This window comes from Callionymus lyra, chromosome 11 (assembly GCF_982586985.1).
Source record: "Callionymus lyra chromosome 11, fCalLyr1.hap1.1, whole genome shotgun sequence".
Classification (NCBI taxonomy): Eukaryota; Metazoa; Chordata; class Actinopteri; order Syngnathiformes; family Callionymidae; genus Callionymus; species Callionymus lyra.
In genome coordinates, this window is record NC_141828.1 from 2,189,483 (window position 1) to 2,210,751 (window position 21,269).

Sequence of the window (21,269 nt, forward strand, 5' to 3'; positions counted from 1 at the left end):
AGTCACACATCACAACAACACACACTCACTGATGATACAATAGAGTCACACATCACAACACACACACACACTGATGATACAATAGAGTCACACATCACAACACACACACACACTGATGATACAATAGAGTCACACATCACAACAACACACACATTGATGATACAATAGAGTCACACATCACAACACACACACACACTGATGATACAATAGAGTCACACATCACAACACACACACTCACTGATGATACAATAGAGTCACACATCACAACAACACACACACACTGATGATACAATAGAGTCACACATCACAACAACACACACTCACTGATGATACAATAGAGTCACACATCACAACACACACACACACTGATGATACAATAGAGTCACACATCACAACACACACACTCACTGATGATACAATAGAGTCACACATCACAACACACACACTCACTGATGATACAATAGAGTCACACATCACAACAACACACACTCACTGATGATACAATAGAGTCACACATCACAACAACACACACACACTGATGATACAATAGAGTCACACATCACAACACACACACTCACTGATGATACAATAGAGTCACACATCACAACAACACACACACACTGATGATACAATAGAGTCACACATCACAACAACACACACTCACTGATGATACAATAGAGTCACACATCACAACACACACACACACTGATGATACAATAGAGTCACACATCACAACACACACACACACTGATGATACAATAGAGTCACACATCACAACACACACACTCACTGATGATACAATAGAGTCACACATCACAACAACACACACTCACTGATGATACAATAGAGTCACACATCACAACAACACACACTCACTGATGATACAATAGAGTCACACATCACAACAACACACACTCACTGATGATACAATAGAGTCACACATCACAACAACACACACACATTGATGATACAATAGAGTCTCACATCACAACAACACACACACACTGATGATACAATAGAATCACACATCACAACAACACACACACACTGATGATACAATAGAGTCACACATCACAACACACACACTCACTGATGATACAATAGAGTCACACATCACAACAACACACACACACTGATGATACAATAGAGTCACACATCACAACAACACACACTCACTGATGATACAATAGAGTCACACATCACAACACACACACACACTGATGATACAATAGAGTCACACATCACAACACACACACACACTGATGATACAATAGAGTCACACATCACAACACACACACTCACTGATGATACAATAGAGTCACACATCACAACAACACACACTCACTGATGATACAATAGAGTCACACATCACAACAACACACACTCACTGATGATACAATAGAGTCACACATCACAACAACACACACTCACTGATGATACAATAGAGTCACACATCACAACAACACACACACACTGATGATACAATAGAGTCACACATCACAACAACACACACACACTGATGATACAATAGAGTCACACATCACAACAACACACACACACTGATGATACAATAGAGTCACACATCACAACAACACACACACACTGATGATACAATAGAGTCACACATCACGAACACTCACACACTTTAGTTGCCTTTAACTACACACTAAGATGTTTCTTCAGACATTATTGGTCGATACAAGAGCAAGTGTGAGTCAAATTGAAATAAAAAGGAACATTGAAGATATTATTTCTCTCTGACTAGAGAATATAAAGTAGACTCTACGGGTCGATGACATCATTCTTCTTCTCTATAGGAAAGGCTTCAATAGAAACAACTTAAATAACCTCATTGTGTGAAACTGAAGGTCGTTGTGACTCCAGAGGTGGATCAGTGGAACAACAGGAACTGTATCTTCTTGAACATCTGAGTCTCGTCCACGTGTGTCTCCAGCATGAGTCTCTGATGAAGCTGTTCGTGAGAATAAAACCATGTGTTTCTTGAAGCTTCACTCGCTGACATCAGATGAATCATCAGAGGAACTCTTGAGTCGCTTCATGAGAACGACTCTTCATCATCACAACAACACCGTCTTCAGGACGAGGTCGAGATGAGGCTCGACACAGATTTCCGTGGGTCCCTGAAGGCACCACACGTGTCTTCATCTCCGGTGGTTTTATGTCTTTTCCTCGTCATCGTCGATAATGAAACAGTTGTTGTGACTTCAGTCATTAGAAGCATCAGGAACAAGAGATGATCGTCAGAGCCTTGTTTCACTTTCACTGATTTAATGATGGTTTGAAATACAAATTTATCTGCATCTTCATCATCATCTTCATCATCATCTTCATCTTCATCTTCATTTACATCATCATCTTCATCTTCATCTTCATCTTCATCTTCATCTTCATCTTCATCTTCATCTTCATCTACATCTACATCTGCATCTTCATCATCATCATCTTTATGTTCATCTTCATCGTATTCTTCATCTCCATCTTCATCTTCATCTTCATCTTCATCTTCATCATCATCTCCTTTATCTTCTTCTTCTTCTTCTTCATCTTCGTCTTCATCTTCATCTTCATCTTCATCTTCATCTTCATCTTCATCTTCATCTTCTTCTTCATCTTCGTCTTCATCTTCATCTTCATCTTCATCTTCATCTTCATCTTCATCTTCATCTTCATCTTCATCTGCGTCTTCATCTTCATCTTCTTCTTCATCTTCATCTTCATCTTCATCTTCATCTTCGTCTTCGTCTTCGTCTTCGTCTTCGTCTTCATCTTCATCTTCTTCTTCATCTTCATCTTCATCTTCACCTTCGTCTTCGTCTTCATCTTCATCTTCTTCTTCATCTTCATCTTCATCTTCGTCTTCGTCTTCATCTTCATCTTCTTCTTCATCTTCATCTTCATCTTCATCTTCATCTCCATCGTCGTCTTCATCTTCATCTTCTTCTTCTTCTTCATCTTCATCTTCTTCTTCATCTTCATCTTCATCTTCATCTTCATCTTCATCTTCATCTTCATCTTCATCTTCGTCTTCGTCTTCATCTTCATCTTCTTCTTCATCTTCATCTTCATCTTCATCTTCTTCTTCATCTTCATCTTCACCTTCGTCTTCGTCTTCGTCTTCGTCTTCGTCTTCGTCTTCATCTTCATCTTCTTCTTCATCTTCATCTTCATCTTCACCTTCGTCTTCGTCTTCATCTTCATCTTCTTCTTCATCTTCATCTTCATCTTCATCTTCGTCTTCATCGTCATCTTCTTCTTCATCTTCATCTTCATCTTCATCTTCGTCTTCATCTTCATCTTCTTCTTCTTCTTCATCTTCATCTTCTTCTTCATCTTCATCTTCATCTTCATCTTCATCTTCATCTTCATCTTCGTCTTCGTCTTCATCTTCATCTTCTTCTTCATCTTCATCTTCATCTTCATCTTCATCTTCATCTTCTTCTTCATCTTCATCTTCATCTTCACCTTCGTCTTCGTCTTCATCTTCATCTTCTTCTTCATCTTCATCTTCATCTTCATCTTCTTCTTCATCTTCATCTTCTTCTTCATCTTCATCTTCATCTTCATCTTCATCTTCGTCTTCATCTTCATCTTCTTCTTCATCTTCATCTTCATCTTCATCTTCATCTTCGTCTTCATCTTCATCTTCATCTTCATCTTCATCTTCATCTTCATCTTCATCTTCATCTCCTTTATCTTCTTCATCTTCATCTTCATCTTCATCTTCATCTTCATCTTCATCTCATCTTCATCTTCATCTTCATCTTCATCTTCATCTTCATCTTCATCATCATAATCTTCATCATCATCTCCTTTATCTTCTTCTTCTTCTTCTTCTTCTTCTTCTTCTTCTTCTTCTTCTTCTTCTTCTTCTTCTTCTTCTTCTTCTTCGTCTTCGTCTTCGTCTTCGTCTTCATCTTCATCTTCATCTTCCTCTTCATCTTCATCTTCATCTTCATCTTCATCTTCATCTTCATCTTCATCTTCTTCTTCATCTTCATCTTCATCTTCATCTTCATCTTCCTCTTCATCTTCATCTTCATCTTCATCCTCATCTTCATCTTCATCTTCATCTTCATCTTCTTCTTCATCTTCATCTTCATCTTCATCTTCATCTTCCTCTTCATCTTCATCTTCATCTTCATCTTCATCTTCATCTTCATCTTCATCTTCATCTTCATCTTCATCTGAATTTCTTGTGCTTCCTAAAGATTTTCCGTCAGAAACTGGTCCATTTGTGATCCAACACTGGAGCTTGTTAGCTTCAGCACTGACGCCTCCAGTGATCCTCGACGGTCGACATGATCCATGAGTTTGTCTCCAGAGATCCATGACATCACGCATCTATTAATGGAGTTAAACACTAAACTTAACCATTTATTCTGCAATGAATGGTTGGAGTCGACTGTTGCTTCTTCAACATCAACGACGAGACTTTAACATCTTGACGTAGTTATCGACACATGGAGGAGATTCTGAGCCGTTAACAAGTTAATGTCCTTGAATTGACTCTCCTAACACAGACGCACACACAGACTTACACAGACTCACACAGACGCACACACAGACTCACACAGACTCACACAGACTCACACAGACTCACACAGACGCACACAGACGCACACACAGACTCACACAGACTCACACACAGACTCACACAGACTCACACAGACGCACACAGACGCACACAGACTCACACACAGACTCACACAGACGCATACACAGACGCACACACAGACTCACACAGACTCACACAGACTAACACAGACGCACACACAGACTCACACAGACGCACACACATACTCACACAGACTCACACAGACCCACACAGACCCACACAGACTCACACAGACCCACACAGACCCACACAGACTCACGCAGACCCACACAGACCCACACAGACTCACACAGACCCACACAGACCCACACAGACTCACACAGACCCACACAGACCCACACAGACCCACACAGACCCACACAGACCCACACAGACCCACACAGACTCACACAGACCCACACAGACCCACACAGACTCACACAGACCCACACAGACCCACACAGACCCACACAGACTCACACAGACCCACACAGACCCACACAGACCCACACAGACCCACACAGACCCACACAGACTCACACAGACCCACACAGACTCACACAGACTCACACAGACCCACACAGACCCACACAGACCCACACAGACCCACACAGACTCACACAGACCGACACAGACCCACACAGACCCACACAGACTCACACAGACCCACACAGACCCACACAGACTCACACAGACCCACACAGACCCACACAGACCCACACAGACGCACACACAGACTCACACAGACCCACACAGACCCACACAGACCCACACAGACTCACACAGACCCACACAGACCCACACAGACCCACACAGACTCACACAGACCCACACAAACCCACGCCAGACTCACACAGACTCACACAGACTGGCACAGACTCACACAGACTCACACAGACCCACACAGACCCACACAAACCCACACGGACGCACACAGACTCACACCTCCATCCATCACGGTGCAGCCAGCGGCAGCAGCAGATGTGAAGCTTCTGTTTCCTCCTTAACGTCTTCTGAACCAGCAGGAATCACACGTGTCGTGATGCATGAGAACTGCTGTGAAAACCAACTGAGTTTGAAAAGAAGGAACAAAAATGTGGCACGTTTTTCATAGCTCTTTGATGCTTTATATTTTAAAATAAAATACAATAGTGTATAAAATAAAAAATACTCTTTTTTTGTCGTGCGATTCATTTTTGCAACTTGAAAAATGAGGCAATGGCTGAGGACAAGAGGATACAGTGACTCTATTTTAAACAAATGAAATCAGTTACGACTTCGTCAAGAGTCATGTGTTCTGTAAATACTACAACACCAGAGTCAAGTACTGGACAATACTACACATATATACTTGATACTACACTATCACAACACCAGAGTCAAGTACTCACAATTACTACACATATATACTTGTTACTACACTATCACAACACCAGAGTCAAGTACTGGACAATACTACACATATATATTTGATACTACACTATCACAACACCAGAGTCAAGTACTGGACAATACTACACATATATACTTGTTACTACACTATCACAACACCAGAGTCAAGTACTGGACAATACTACACATATATACTTGTTACTACACTATCACAACATCAGAGTCAAGTACTGGACACTACTACACATATATACTTGTTACTACATTATCACAACACCAGAGTCAAGTACTGGACAATACTACACATATATACTTGTTACTACACTATCACAACACCAGAGTCAAGTACTGGACAATACTACACATATATACTTGTTACTACACTATCACAACACCAAAGTCAAGTACTGGACAATACTACACATATATACTTGTTACTACACTATCACAACACCAGAGTCAAGTACTGGACAATACTACACATATATACTTGTTACTACACTATCACAACACCAGAGTCAAGTACTGGACAATACTACACATATATACTTGTTTCTACACTATCACAACACCAGAGTCAAGTTCTGGACAATACTACACATATATACGTGTTACTACACTATCACAACACCAGAGTCAAGTACTGGACAATACTACACATATATACGTGTTACTACACTATCACAACACCAGAGTCAAGTACTGGACAATACTACACATATATACGTGTTACTACACTATCACAACACCAGAGTCAAGTACTGGACAATACTATACATATATACTTGTTACTACACTATCACAACACCAGAGTCAAGTACTGGACAATACTACACATATATACTTGTTACTACACTATCACAACACCAGAGTCAAGTACTAGACAATACTACACATATATACTTGTTACTACACTATCACAACACCAGAGTCAAGTACTGGACAATACTACACATATATACTTTTTACTACACTATCACAACACCAGAGTCAAGTACTGGACAATACTACACATATATACTTGTTACTACACTATCACAACATCAGAGTCAAGTACTGGACACTACTACACATATATACTTGTTACTACATTATCACAACACCAGAGTCAAGTACTGGACAATACTACACATATATACTTGTTACTACACTATCACAACACCAGAGTCAAGTACTGGACAATACTACACATATATACTTGTTACTACACTATCACAACACCAAAGTCAAGTACTGGACAATACTACACATATATACTTGTTACTACACTATCACAACACCAGAGTCAAGTACTGGACAATACTACACATATATACGTGTTACTACACTATCACAACACCAGAGTCAAGTACTGGACAATACTACACATATATACGTGTTACTACACTATCACAACACCAGAGTCAAGTACTGGACAATACTACACATATATACTTGTTACTACACTATCACAACACCAGAGTCAAGTACTGGACAATACTACACATATATACTTGTTACTACACTATCACAACACCAGAGTCAAGTACTGGACAATACTACACATATATACGTGTTACTACACTATCACAACACCAGAGTCAAGTACTGGACAATACTACACATATATACGTGTTACTACACTATCACAACACCAGAGTCAAGTACTGGACAATACTACACATATATACTTGTTACTACACTATCACAATGTATCGTATCGTTGTAAGGCGATACATAGCAATACACTCTTGACAGTACACACAGCAGAATACAATCTAAAACCTTTTCTACAAACACAAAATACAATTTCTCTCAACAGTTGTTCACAAATCCGTCCAAACCTGTAATAGTGAACATGTCCTTCGGGATCATCACCTCACAGGTGTGTCAGAGATGATTGGATGATAGTTGCAGGTGTGTCTGGACGCACTCAAAGAAAACGGTTCACTTGCATCAGAACACAAGAAGCCACAGAAGTGCGATTGACTGACAGCAGGAAAGGTCCACCAGAGATTGTTGATCGGGGATTGAACGATCATGTCTCTACGATAAATCGTCTCCAAAGGCGTGTCAGAGACTATGGCAGGACATCAAACCCGCCTCACACCTGCAGACCACATGTCACCACACCAACCCAGGACCTCCAGCACCTTCACCTCATAGATGGTCCGAGACACTCGCAGCTGCTTCAACAATCGCTGTCATCACCAAAGAACTTCTGCACAAACCGTCACAAATGTTCTCAGGGAAGCTCTCGTCGTCCTCCTAGGGTCTCGACCCGACTCCAGTTCGTGGTCATGAGGGGACGACTGCTCATGTTGGATGGCGTCTGCCACGTTGGAGATGTTCTCTTCATGGATGAATCACTTGTTCAGGGCAGATGGTCGACGGCGTGTGTGGGTGAGAAGGTCTGTGATGTCACTGTTGTGGATCCACATGGTGCCGGCAGGGTCATGGTATGGACTGATATACCGTGACATGATCATGAGGTCATCATTGTTCTGCATCCAAGAACATCACCTCATGTGACAGCAGGAATCCTACGATGAGTGAAAACACTTTGAAGCTAAATGTGGACAAAACTGAAACTCTGGTTATTTCTCCTGATGATAAGTAAGTAAGTTATTTGTATTTATAGAGAGCTTTTCCAGACCAGGGTCACAAAGCGTTTAAACAATCAAAACAATATCCAATAAAGTATATATTTTAAAGATCTGGATAAAACTGATAACACAACAGGAGTTCCAGAAAATCAAGGAAAAGCCTGAACAAATAAAAACGTCTTAAGATGTTTCTTGAAGGAGTCAGTAGATCATCAAACACAGATGTTTCTTGAAGGAGTCAGTAGATCATCAAACACAGATGTTTCTTGAAGGAGTCAGTAGATCATCAAACACACATGTTTCTTGAAGGAGTCAGTAGATCATCAAACACAGATGTTTCTTGAAGGAGTCAGTAGATCATCAATCACAGATGTTTCTTGAAGGAGTCAGTAGATCATCAAACACAGATGTTTCTTGAAGGAGTCAGTAGATCATCAATCACAGATGTTTCTTGAAGGAGTCAGTAGATCATCAAACACAGATGTTCTTGAAGGAGTCAGTAGATCATCAAACACAGATGTTTCTTGAAGGAGTCAGTAGATCATCAAACACAGAGATGTTTCTTGAAGGAGTCAGTAGATCATCAAACACAGATGTTTCTTGAAGGAGTCAGTAGATCATCAAACACAGATGTTTCTTGAAGGAGTCAGTAGATCATCAAACACAGATGTTTCTTGAAGGAGTCAGTAGATCATCAAACACAGATGTTTCTTGAATGAGTCAGTAGATCATCAAACACAGAGATGTTTCTTGAAGGAGTCAGTAGATCATCAAACACACATGTTTCTTGAATGAGTCAGTAGATCATCAAACACACATGTTTCTTGAATGAGTCAGTAGATCATCAAACACAGAGATGTTTCTTGAAGGAGTCAGTAGATCATCAAACACAGAGATGTTTCTTGAAGGAGTCAGTAGATCATCAAACACAGATGTTTCTTGAAGGAGTCAGTAGATCATCAAACACATGTTTCTTGAAGGAGTCAGTAGATCATCAAACACATGTTTCTTGAAGGAGTCAGTAGATCATCAAACACATATGTTTCTTGAAGGAGTCAGTAGATCATCAAACACAGATGTTTCTTGAAGGAGTCAGTAGATCATCAAACACAGAGATGTTTCTTGAAGGAGTCAGTAGATCATCAAACACAGATGTTTCATGAAGGAGTCAGTAGATCATCAAACACAGATGTTTCTTGAAGGAGTCAGTAGATCATCAAACACAGAGATGTTTCTTGAAGGAGTCAGTAGATCATCAAACACAGATGTTTCTTGAAGGAGTCAGTAGATCATCAAACACAGATGTTTCTTGAAGGAGTCAGTAGATCATCAAACACAGAGATGTTTCTTGAAGGAGTCAGTAGATCATCAAACACAGATGTTTCTTGAAGGAGTCAGTAGATCATCAAACACAGAGATGTTTCTTGAAGGAGTCAGTAGATCATCAAACACAGATGTTTCTTGAAGGAGTCAGTAGATCATCAAACACAGATGTTTCTTGAAGGAGTCAGTAGATCATCAAACACAGATGTTTCTTGAAGGAGTCAGTAGATCATCAAACACAGAGATGTTTCTTGAAGGAGTCAGTAGATCATCAAACACAGATGTTTCTTAAAGGGTCAGTAGATCATCAAGCCCAAAGAGAGAGGAAGATTGTTCCAAAGCTTAGGAGCAACAGTCTGGAAGGATTTCTCTCCTCTGGTCCTGAACCGTGTGCGAGGAACCAACAGTAGATTCTGATCCACAGACCTCAGAGCCCGAGCTGGGGTGTAAGTCTGGATCAGATAACTGATGGAAGGTCTGACCATGAATAGATCTGAAAGTAAGAACCAGAATTTTAAAATGATCCTGAAAGAAACTGGCAGCCAGTGAAGAGTTTGAAGGAGAAATGTGAGTTCTTCTACTAGAGCGGCTCAGAATTCTGGCTGCAGAGTTTTGTATGAACTGCAGGCGAGAAGATCCTTATAAGGTTCAGGGTTGAGTCAGTACTTGTGACTTAGGTCAGTCTGTCAAACTGAGAAACCTGGTGTTGTATTTGACAAAGACATGTCTCTAGTTCAACACTGAAGAACATGTTGTCACAACAGGATCTGGATCTTATAATGTGTTTGTGTCGTTTACTCTATTGTAACAGTTTATTTTGTGTCTTAACAAGAAGGATGTGATTTGAGACTCTGATCCTCTTGGTCTGACACACCTGAGTATGAGGTGAGGATCCCAAAGGAGAAGTTCACTGTCACAGGTTTGGACAAAGATTTGAGAGAAATCTTTTAGATCTTTGAGTTCATCTCTTAAAAATAGAAGCAAAGACAAAAGTGTTATTTGTTTAGAGTGAAGTCAACTGTGTTAAACTGTGTCAACACTGATCTTGGTGCAGCAACCGAGGGTCTTTCGTTGCTCGTCCATCAAGTCGCCAACATTCCCAGAGCTTCAAACCTGAGCATTAGTTGAGACTTGTTGGAGTGAGGAGGCAATTCTGTGGCTCCTGAAGCCAATAAGGGATTCCAGGCAGAAGCATGAAATGAGCTGGCACGTCCACAGACCCATCATCCTCTTTTTATTTTTTTTTATCGTCCCAGGTTTAAGGACCTCCGCGCCGGCTCGGCTATTACTGCCCGAGTCTCCGTTCTGTCTCTCTCGTCTTCAATTATCTTTTAATGAGCGTCCCCGTGACTTGAATCTACTGCATCCAGGGGGTTGCAGGGGTTGCCATGGTGACCACAGAATCCAAGTAGCAGGGATTCAGTGAACGTCGGAGAAATCATGAGATGCAACAACATGTCGTCATCATCATCGAAATGTTGCTTTAAAAAAACCAAACATGACGCTCGTGTTCCCGCACATCCTACGTCTCACTCCATAGGTCACTCCGTCTTCCTGAAACATAAACATCGGACAACATGCAGGGAATTCAACCGCAAATGTTTACCGAAGACACTGAGCAGATCTTTTCTGTGTAAATATCGTTTGTCTCGATCCAAGAGAAGTTTCACTTCATGAATGCTTTGTTTTCGTTCCTCTGGTCGTCTTTACCTGCGTCTCACCTCAGTGAAGATCCCTTGAATAAACACCAGCGAATGAAACACAAACAACATCTGTTTTCTGCCACGAGACGGAAGCATGAAAAATGGAAAATGTACGAACATCCGCCAACATGACAGCTTGAAAGCTTCCTCGCTCTGCTGCGGTTCAAGAGGCTCCATCCCATAAAACAAGTCTTGCTGCACGGTGAAGACATATTCAAAATGACTTCCCTATATGTGTATTCATTGATGGGTTGAATGTATGTCCTCTTTCAGATGTACTCAATTGTTAAACATTGATAATGTTATCTCTTATTCAGATCTTAAACATCTTCTTGTATTCTGTCTGACGACAGCTGCCTTTTCCAGGCAGCAGGGTTCAAAAGGTTTGGGGTTTAAAGGTTCAGGGTTCAGGGGCTCTGGGCATCTATTCCTTAACTTGTATGGACCTTGGTGCCATTGTGTTAGAAGTGCTGACTGTGAAGGACATTATTGGTAAGAGAAGGATGGAGCCACGTGGAAATGCTGTCCTTGTTTGTTTTCGACTCTTAAAATGTCAAGACACAGAATTGATGGTCTACAGACCTGGTTTGAGATAACAAGTGTGAAGGAAGTCTGAAGATTCTTTGTTTAGGTCAGTGATTATGTCAAACAACATCTGTTGTTCATGATGGAGTCAGATTTGGGGAACTTACTTAACTTATTTTGGGAGTGTCTAGAGGTCTTTAAAAGAAAGGACGACCTAAAGATTAGCTGCCACTCTCAGGAAGGATCTGGTGGGTGAACCAGGATGTCTGACAGAGTCTGGACCGAGCTCGGAACTTCTGGTATTACTGAACAATTTGCATTTCTTTGTTAACTGTTGTATTTAAGGTCTTGTAAGGCCTACTTTTGTAATCATACTTTACTATCAATAAATTGACTGTTTTAATTCTAAAATGTTACTCTTTGGATCAAACGAATGTGCTGAACTCATTAGACAGGAAAGAGCGTTCGCTTCAACGGCAACGACAAACTTAGATTCTTCTCCTCAATAGTATTTAAAACAAACCTTCGTCAGATTCTCGGTTCACGTTGATACAAGTCACCGTCGGCACGTGATTCTTGTTGTTCTGGGTCAACACCTGCCACCGGAGCATGGACAACGTAACGCTCAATTTGTGTGTAAATATATTCCGCTCACTTCATCGTCGCCTCAGGTGTCGTTCGGTCGTCAGGAAGCTTTTGTCTCCTTCAACCTTTGTCAGGCGGCGACCATGAGCGACGGCCGTGAGGACGACAAAGAGCTCGTGCGCGGAAGAATAAATCCAGGACGGCGGTTTACGAATGAAGTTTTTTCACAGATCCTGACCCAATAAAAAAATCTACCTTCAGATGAAGAAGAGAATCATCGTCATCGACGAACCTCTCAAGCATTAAAACATTTACTGCTAATACAAATAATTCATGTGAGAGATAAATTAAAAACATGTATTTCAAGCATCAGTGATTGAATCCAGCGACTTTGCCTTGAAAAAGACAGTTGAGCAGCGACGGTGATGATGATGATGATGATGATGATGATGATGATGATGATGGACGTAGGAGACTGATGAGTTGATGGAAGGTCATGAATTTTACATGATCTCATTGGAAGGAATTATTCAGTTGATTTTAAGATCCATGGCTTCCTCTCTGCCTTCAAATGATAGAAGTGCCAACAGATGTTCTTTTTGACTCTAAAAAAGCTTGAATTGCTCTTGATTTTTCGCTTTCATTCACTTTCCTGATGATGTTTTTATGTCCGTCTGGTCTCAAGGACGCAGGAATCATTTTGTTTGTTTAATGAAATCTCAGTGAATGGATGTTGGTGAAGCAGCTCTGAATATTCTCTGCTGCTCTGAGGTTTTAGTCTTTTATGATGTTTACACAAAACCACGACTCGCTTCAGATCATTGAGCCATTTGTTCTCAGATAGGATTCGCTGCCATTTGTCTTAAAACCACAGAGAGATCAACAACAAATACTCTGGAAACAACTTGAAGATTTTACATCCATCACAATATAGGACTTTTACTTCTCAAGAGCGTCATGATAATATGTTTAAATACTGCAATATTTATCAGCAAGTATCAGCAGCATTTGATTAAATTAACCTGTTGAATATCTGGCAGTATTTATACAACATTAAAATCATCTGAAAACTACAAACATAAACAGAAATGACTCTCAATATCTAGAAGAAAATCAACTGATAAATCCAAAACCAGCAACATCTGCTTTCTCTTTAATATTGAATTAAATAAACATTTGTTTTGGGGTTTGAGCCCATTACCTCTTTAGCAGGTATGCTAGCTCACTTTTATTTTATTTTTTTAATACAGTCTCATCAAACCTGCATCTTTTTTTCTTATCCTGGTTCAAGATGGTGACGTCACAGATGCTTCGTCTATACCTAGAGCCTCTGGCACGATATCGTTCACAGTTGTGTTGCTTCAGATGATCGTAACGTTTCATTTTTGTTTGATCAAGACAAGAAAGACAATGAACTTCAAAACCGTGGACGACGAGGATGGACTCGTAAAATCTTTGGCCAGATTGATTTGATAAAGTGAAGGAATTTTTTTTTTTTTTTCTCTCAACAAGGACCTTGATGGGAAATACTCTCAATGAGATCCCTCTCCATGTATCAGATGAGCGGCGGAGGCACTTCAGTGCATTTTCTCTTTTCCCTTTATGTCTCTAAAAGTAGGACGTTTGATTAACAGCGTTAAAGTTAGCGATGCCCTTAAAGGTCACCTAATGTTAAACCCAACTCTCCTGACACATGGAGTAAATGTTGAAGTCGTCTTCTTCAAAATGCTGTCGTTCATTCATCATGACGCTCCGTTTTGAAGTTATTACTTAATAAAGTCCCTCGACTCTGATTCTCTAAACAAAGTTATTCTGAGACTCTGTCCTTCATAAGTTCACACACTTGATCATGACTTTTCTCCAACAGCTCATTTAGTAAATCGTCAGATTCTGACTTGACCAGGCTTACGATTTAAAAATATGAAGGAAGAACATTTGATAATTGATTGTTTTGCCTTCAATGATCCAAGTAAACAGATAATAATCATCCACTCAGATCTGGAAGGAAGAACATATTTAAAAGAGTGTGTTTGCTAAATTTTTCCTACTTTTGTTAAAGGCCATATTTGCAGTTTTTAAAAAAGGGTTTGTGGCTCCCCCTATCATGGAAAAAGTGCTACTACAAGTCGTAAATTATTAACTTTGTTTTATTCATTTGTTCATAAAACAGCTCTTGTTGTGTCAGTTTCTAGTTTTATCTTAACTTAACCTAAAACAGTCTTTCATTACTTTGTCTGAAAACATTTGTTATAGAATTATAGCAACATTTTTATACTGAACTTAGAAAACTACGAAATTACAAACATTTAATGACTGGAATTATAATATCAAACTACACGTGTAAAAATGAAAGCTTTCAATTTATAAATGATTGAATCCAAAGGATTAAACCAAAATAATCCGATATACTTCTATAGAAATGTTACATGCTGTTGCTTTAATATGTTTTAATGCACATTAATATAAAATATCAGTGTTTTCTTACACTTCTGTTGTTTTGAAGGTAAATACGAACGTGCGGTTGTTAACTCAAGCCAACAAAGTGTGAATAAACTTATGTCGTCCGTGTAGAAGATACAAAACTTGGCAACACCATCGTTCAATAATTGGATATTTAAGACTTTAAACTCCTTCTTGTGTTCGGCTTAACAGTGAGTTACAGCTGTTACTGTGTCGTCTGCTGGTTCAATTCTCTCAGCCAATCGAGCATGAAACAAGGAAACTAAGCTGCTGCTGTTGATAATTGTATTTCATGAACTGTTACTTGCAGATGTTTGAAGGCTTGTGATTGACACTCGAGGAAACTGAAGTCAAAGTTGTTTCATTAAGTCAAGGAGAAGACGAAGGTGATGTCATCCTGTCTCCTGGACGACTGGGACGTCGTGTGATGTCACTTGAAATATCATCAGAAATGTCACAGGTTTGAATCAAGAGCTGCAGCTTCTTACCGAACATTTCTGGATCACATTAGTTCATTTTCAAGATTCAGGAGGATCATCTCAGCATCTGACACATTCTCACACAACACACTTGACGTCTCTCGCGCTTATATTTGATCATTTGATCATTTGTATTGATTTGTTTTTGATGATAATACACTCTGTCCTTTTTTGCATAAATCTATCCAATCACAGAAGTCACCGCACAGTATCAACCAATCAGAAGCGACGAGAGGCGGGTCCATCTTTCATCACAGCCACACACACACACAGAGACAACAGGTCGAGTCATCGTAACTTAGTCTGGGTGTCGTCCTGGTTCTACCGGGGGCTCCTGCACTCGCTGCCCTGACAGGCTGGGATCTCTTGACCCGCTTCGACCCAACTGTGAAGAAGCTGATTGGTCCCTTCTGTCTCCGCCCCCTGGTCAGGGCTTCACGTCATCATCAACATGGCCGACGCTGAAGCCGAGGCGAGCGACTCTAGAATCTCGATCGAACAGATCGTCTTGATTCGTTCAGAGCCGAACCGTGAGCGACGCGAGGCACCGGAAGCTTTTCTTACCAGGAAAGACCTTCTCGCCGCAGGTTTCTAACACAACACGACAACACGCTCACCTGAATGATAAGACCATCTGATTGGATCGCGGTATGGAAGGGTCATCCAGGGGTCATCCAGAGGTCATCCAATCGGAAGCGAGTGTAGGAGCCCCCGGTAGAGTTAGATTGACTTTCAAACAAAGAGCATCAGTACGAGGTTCCGTCTACCGTCATATCATTTTATTGATCATATAATTGATCATATTTGTACTGTTTAAAATCCTCGTTTGTAATTATTTTTCATTATTATTCATTTTATAATGAATTCATTTATATTATTTGTTTTCAATCAATTTAGATTCGAGATCTACCCAATGAATAGTTTCAGATGATTTAATTTAATTTAATATCGTGGCAGGTTTAACACGTGAAATAATGCTTTCTCAACATTTAAAGGTAAGGTAAGGTAAGGTAAGGTAAAGTAAGGTAGAACTTTATTGATCCTCAGCAGGTCTCATTCGGGAAATTGTTTTTTTCCAATAGCCACAGCAAATACAGCAATTTTTTATAAAAAAATAATCAAAATAAAATAAGAACAAGAACAAAGAGAAATAAAGAAAAATAAATAAATAAATAAAAGAAATAAAGACATAAAGAGAAAAAAGCATTTTGAGGAAAGTCATCATAAAAACATCATATTTTAGCTCATACTTGTCATTGTCAAATCAATATTTATTCCAAACTACGATCAATGGCCTTATCTCTTCTGCAAGATGTTGATTATGAACAACATAATAATAATGAAAACAATCTCACGACCCCAGGAGACACGTGTCATCATGAAGAGTCACTGGGAGTTTTGAGATTTGTTTATCTCCTGAATCATGAAGATCAATGAGGTTTGTTAAGAAGACATAAAACACACATTTAGAAGAAGAAAGACTCATTTTCTCCATCAACTACTTTGGTGACCTTCAAACCTTCATGAGTCGTTATCTCTTGAGAGTAATACATAGGTTCTAATTCTGGACTCTCTTAGCACAACATCCGTCCAACTTTCTGCCAAGTCTTTAGTTCCAGGACAAGTGTCTTCTGGGGTGTTTGAAGGTCGTTGAAAACATGTCCATCCCTGAGCTCGTGCTCAACCACGAGAGACAACGACTAACGTTCAGTCGAACCACTGATGAAGGTCCTCAACGCTCACCTGGAGAAAAGTTCCTCTCACTCCCTCTCTGTGAACTCATCACTGCAGCTGTGTGACTTCAGGGGATCAAGATCTCGTTTGAGCTTCACGACACGAGCCTGAAGATATTGTACCTCAAAGTACCTTGAATTACGCCCAGAGATGTTTGTAGACATCAGTGTTTGTGCAGGAACTGAAGTGTCGACAGCTTGAGTCCAACTCAAAGTTTCACTCGTGGCTCGTGACGTGAGTCGACAGATTATTGAAGCTTCTAAGAGCTGAGCCAGAAGACTTGTTTGTAATTCTTGATTTTCTCCTCGGAATGAGACGAAGAGAAAGAATCTAATGTTCTGTCACTTTTCTCATTTGCGGACAAATAACAATCTTTTGAGTCGAGACACGGATCAGTTGATGTCATGTTGAGCTCAAGGACTGAAGTCCTCGACACAAGATCCGAGTCTGAGTTCTACTGCAGAAGTACTAGGATCTACACAATAACACAAAATACACAAACACGTGTATCTGCTGGTCTGAGGCGTGATTTTATTGTTTTGAGCTTAAAAATAAGACCAAACAAGTTCAACAAAATTAACATAATAATAAACACAATAAATGTTTTTTCCAGCTTAACTATAAACCAACTATAAACACACATGTTTTAAAATAGAGACAATAGTTAAAACAACAACAAAAAAAGATTAAATTGTTGTGATATTTGGGTGTGGAATAATAGTCACAACACCAGAGTCAAGTACTCGCAAATACTACACATATATACTTGTTACTACACTATAAACAACACCAGAGTCAAGTACTCAACAATACTACACATATATACTTGTACTTACTACATTATAAACAACACCAGAGTCAAGTACTCAACAATACTACACATATATACTTGTTACTACACTATCAAATCACCAGAGTCAAGAACTGGACAATACTACACATATAAGGTAAGGTAAGGTAAGGTAAAACTTTATTGATCCCTCCTTTGGGAAATAGTTTTTTACCAATAGCCAGCAATTTTTCATAAACAATAAAAAATAATACATAAAAAATAAAATAAGAAGAACATAAAGAGGAAGAACAAGATGACACAATCTAAGTCTAAAGACAAAGACAAAGAACATAGGTCAAGGAAAGAAAAACAACAAAGACAAAGATACAAAGACTAACATAGAACATCATGATACTTTCACTCCACTCCTGCCCCCGAACTCAGAATTGTACAATTTAATAGCCCGAGGCATGAATGAGTCCCTGAGTCTATTTGTTTTGCACCTGGGTAGGAGCATTCGTGCTTCATCTGCTTCTCTGCTCACTGATGACAGTGTTCAGAGGATGACTGTCATCATCCATGATGGACAGTAGTTTGTTCAATGATCTCCTCTCAGCAACTGTCACCAGTGAGTCCAGCTTCATTCCAACCACAGAACCAGTCCTCCTGATCAACCTGTCCAACCTGTTGACACTCCTCTTGGACACATTTCCACCCCAACACACCACAGCATAGAACAGGACACTGGCCACCACAGACTGGTAGAACATGCAGAGGAGCTTCTTGCAGATGTTAAATGATCGAAGCCTCCTCAGAAAGTAAAGTCTACTCTGAACCTTCTTATATACATGGTCTGTGTTGCAGGACCAGTCCAGTTTACTGTCCATCCACACACCGAGGTACTTATAGTTGTCCACTATCTCCACCTCGTCGCCTCTGATGGACACTGGACGTGGCTTTGTCCTGGACCTCCCGAAATCCAAGACCAGCTCCTTGGTTTTTGAGGTGTTCAGCTGCAAGTGGTTCCTCTCACTCCAGTCCACAAAGTCACGTATCAGACTCCTGTACTCGTCTTCGCTGTTGTCCCTGATGCATCCAACAATGGCAGTGTCGTCAGCATACTTCTGGATGAGACTCAGCTCTGAGTTGTAGCAGAAGTCTGAAGTGTAGATGGTGAAGAGGAGAGGGGCCAGTACTGTCCCCTGAGGTGCTCCTGTACTGCACACCATAGTGTCAGACTTGATGTCCTTCAGCCTGACATACTGTGGTCGATCAGTAAGATAGTCCGTAATCCAGGAGACCAGACCAGGGTCCACATGCATCTTAGTCAGTTTGTCCTGCAGCAGAGTGGGTTGGATAGTGTTGAAGGCACTAGAAAAGTCCAGGAACAGGATTCTCACTGAACCGCTTCCTTTATACAAGTGGGAGTAGGTCCGATGCAGGAGGTGAAGGATGGCATCTTCCACACCAACTGCTGGCTGGTAGGCAAACTGCAGGGGGTCTTGCGCGTGCTGGACTTGTGGCGTGAGATGTTTGAGGACCAGCCGCTCCAGTGTCTTCATCAGCTGCGAAGTCAGTGCCACCGGTCTGTAATCGTTCAGCACAGTCGGTCGGATCTTTTTAGGGACTGGAACGATACAGGAAGTCTTCCACAGAGTTGGTACTTTCCCCAGCCGTAGACTGAGGTTGAAGACATGCTGGAGCGGCTCAGCTAGTTCAGCAGGTCTTTAGCAGTCGAGCAGACACCTTATCAGGACCAGCAGCCTTCCCTGGACGAATCCTCCGAAGTACATCCTGTACCTGGAGTGAGGTGAAGCTGGGAAGTGGTTCTGTGGAGCTGAGGGGGGCACAAGAAGGTGGGGCAGGTCCTGAGGCGGGCAGCAGTGAGGGTGAGGTGACCTGCTCAAACCTGTTGAAAAAGTTGTTCAGTCCATTTGCCTCCTCCACCGTGTCCACTGCAGTCAGAGAGGCCTTGGTCTTGTGTCCAGTGATGGTTTTAACACCATCCCAGACCTCTCTTATTTCTTCTCGGCTCAGCTTCTCCTCCAACCTCCTCCTGTAGGTGTCCTTTGCCTCCCTCAAGCATCGCTTCACCTCCTGCTGAGCTGATATATACTTGTTACTACACTATAAACAACACCAGAGTCAAGTACTGGACAATACTACACATATATACTTGTTACTACACTATAAACGGGGGCGACATAGCTCAGATGGTAGAGTGGTTGCCTGCAGTCCAAAAGGTTGCAGGTTCAATCCCAGCTCCAGACAAGCTTGTGTCGTTGTGTCCCTGAGCAAGACACTTCACCCCGATTGCTCCTGATGGTGAACTTGGCGCAAGTGTGCAGCCTACTCCCATCAGTATGTGTGAATGGCTGAATTTCCCCTCGCGGGACTAATAAGGGATTCTAAAAAAAAAACAAAAAACAAAAAAAAAAACAAAAAAAAAAAAACAACATCAGAGTCAAGTACTCAACAATACTACACATATATACTTGTTACTACACTATAAACAACATCAGAGTCAAGTACTCAACAATACTACACATATATACTTGTTACTACACTATCAAATCACCAGAGTCAAGAACTGGACAATACTACACATACTGTATATACTTGTTACTACACTATCACAACACCAGAGTCGAGTACTCGCAATTACCACACATATATACTTGTTACTACACATATATACTTGTTACTACACTATCACAACACCAGAGTCAAGTACTGGACAATAGTACACATATATACATGTTACTACACTATCACAACACCAGAGTCAAGTACTGGACAATACTACACATATATACATGTTACTACACTATCACAACACCAGAGTCAAGTACTGGACAATACTACACATATATACATGTTACTACACATATATACTTGTTACTACACTATCACAACACCAGAGTCAAGTACTGGACAATACTACACATATATACATGTTACTACACTATCACAACACCAGAGTCAAGTACTGGACAATACTACACATATATACATGTTACTACACTATCACAACACCAGAGTCAAGTACTGGACAATACTACACATATATACATGTTACTACACTATCACAACACC

General features: G+C 40.5%; 1 protein-coding gene across 2 annotated transcripts in view; it reads left to right on the forward strand.

Moving 5' to 3' along the window:
- The window catches only part of oprm1 (opioid receptor, mu 1), a 54,270-nt gene that overhangs the window by 19,766 nt on the left and 13,235 nt on the right, over nucleotides 1–21,269 (forward strand). The gene's annotated exons all lie outside the window — the stretch shown is intronic.